Source organism: Peromyscus leucopus, chromosome 7 (assembly GCF_004664715.2).
Source record: "Peromyscus leucopus breed LL Stock chromosome 7, UCI_PerLeu_2.1, whole genome shotgun sequence".
Lineage (NCBI taxonomy): Eukaryota > Metazoa > Chordata > Mammalia > Rodentia > Cricetidae > Peromyscus > Peromyscus leucopus.
This window is the reverse complement of record NC_051069.1, coordinates 79,174,659-79,176,905: the sequence shown is the minus strand read 5'-3', so window position 1 is coordinate 79,176,905 and position 2,247 is coordinate 79,174,659. Positions and strand designations below refer to the sequence as shown.

General features: G+C 35.8%; 1 pseudogene; it reads left to right on the top strand.

The window, feature by feature from the left end:
• Nucleotides 1-1,303: 1,303 nt before the first annotated feature.
• LOC114691008 lies at nucleotides 1,304-1,403 on the top strand (annotated as a pseudogene).
• Nucleotides 1,404-2,247: the final 844 nt, after the last annotated feature.

Sequence of the window (2,247 nt, the reverse complement as noted above, 5' to 3'; positions counted from 1 at the left end):
CCAGAAGAGGGCACCAGATCTCATTACAGATGGTTGTGAGCCATCATGTGGTTGCTGGGAATTGAACTTGGGATCTCTGGAAGAGCAGCCAGTGTTCTTATCACTGAGCCATCTCTCCAGTCCCCGCACTCATCCACTTATATATATAAAAGGTAGAGTTAAGAACTTAGGAACAATAGTGAATTAGATCAAATTAGGATGAAAATAATTAAGCCCATCCAAATTTTACTTGGCAGCAGTAACTTAGGAAACATTCACTCTTGTGCATTTACATATAGCAGTTACCTTATCCCTTTTGTTATTTGGGGGGCTTCATAAATGCTTAGAAAGTCTGGATTTCTTTGTTTGGATCTGTCTGTAGCAGATATTAGGCTATATAGTAGAGTAATAAGAACTTAATATGTAAGATTGAAACACAACTGGTAACATTTTGTTTGGGAATTATAAAATCTGTCTTTATACTTAGGTGAGTTTTTACATTCTATTCAATCTAGGTACTTAAAGAGAACAACTAATCTCTCAAATGAGATACACCAATATGGGACTACATATTATGAATTTTCAGGTCACATCCCATTATAAAACTCAATTAGAACTCTGTTTTTATTTAGTTTTGATAAGTCTACTAAACAACAGAAGATTAGAATAAAATATAAAATGTATAGTCTAAATTCTCATTGCCTGAGACCTACTCTTAGAATATGGAAATTAAGAAAAATATAAATCTACCATTGCTTACTTCCTCCTGGTAGAAAAAAAAAGAATTGATAAGAATGACTAGTTTGAACAAAAGGACATGATACACTAAACAGAAATGACTGCCTGGCTATATAGATAATGTACTGGACTTAAATACTTTGGGGTCACCTTTTCAAGTACAAGTGGCTGGTTAGATTTTAAGGAAAATCTTGGGTGGTTGAGATTGTTACTATGCTTTTCCAATTGCAAATAATTTTGTTCTGTTTTGTTATTTATTTATTTATTTATTTATTTATTTATTTATTTATTTTATATCCTGACCATAGTTTTCCCTCCTTTCTCTCCTCCCATTTCTTCCATTCCCCACCTCCATCCACTCCTTCTCTGTTTCTGTTCAGAAAGGGGCAGGCCTCCCATGGGTATCAACAAAGCATGGCATTTCAAGTTGCAATAATACTAAGCACCCCCCTTGTATTTAGGCTAGGCAAGGCAATCCAGTATGAGAACTAGGTTCCCAAAAGCCAGCCAAAGCATTAGAAACAGCCCCTGCTCCCACTCTTAGGAGTCCCACAAATAGATCAAACTACACAACTGTCACATATATGTAGAGCAGCACATATACTAAAATTGGAAAAGTACAGAGAAAATCAGCATGGCCCCTGCACAATTTTTTCCTGTTCATTAAAGTTGTGTTCTGTATAACTCTTGGATTTGATTCAGTTCAGTTAAAGAAAAATATTTGAGTGTCTCTGTTTTGCCAGACTGAAACATTATGCTCAGTACTTAGTTTAAATACATATGGGTCCTGAGAAAGATAAAACAATTTATAGAAGGAAGAGTTTATTTGAGCTTACATTTCCAGAGGAATGAGTCCCTTATGGTGGAGAAACATGGCGATAAGCAGCAGACGTGGAGGCTGGAGCTGAAGCTGAGGGCTCACATCTTAAACCACAAGAGAGGGTAAAACAGTTCAAACAGTTCACATGAGGCTTTGAACTCTCAAAACTCACTCTCAGTGATTACTTCCTCTGGCAAATAAATGGAGGAAGGCAAGGAAGACAGAATTACTTCCTGTTTTGTCATTTTAATACAAAAAAATAGTCTCACAAATTTAGTTTGACATTAATACTAGAAATACTGCCTAATGGGGATGCCAAACGGCATACATAAACTAAACAAAATATAGCAAAATGCAATTTGATGATCATCTCACTTTGTCACCACTTAGTGATAATTTGGATGCCTTACAGTTTTTATCATCAGAAGGCCAAACCTATAGTAAGAGTTCAATAAATATATATTAAGTAAAATGAAACTTTCTTGATTTCTTGCGACAGGGTTGCGTGTCCCATGTCAAATGTTTAAGTCTCCAAGAACTATTTACCTTTCACTGTGAAAAACTTTCTCTGGCCTATAGGGAACTTGATGGCAAGGACCGTGTTGTACTTGCTGATAAATCTCTGGTATCAAACACACCATATGGCATATGTTAGGTGATCCATAAATATCTGCTGAATAAACTAACGCATGATAGACAGGATACTCTAT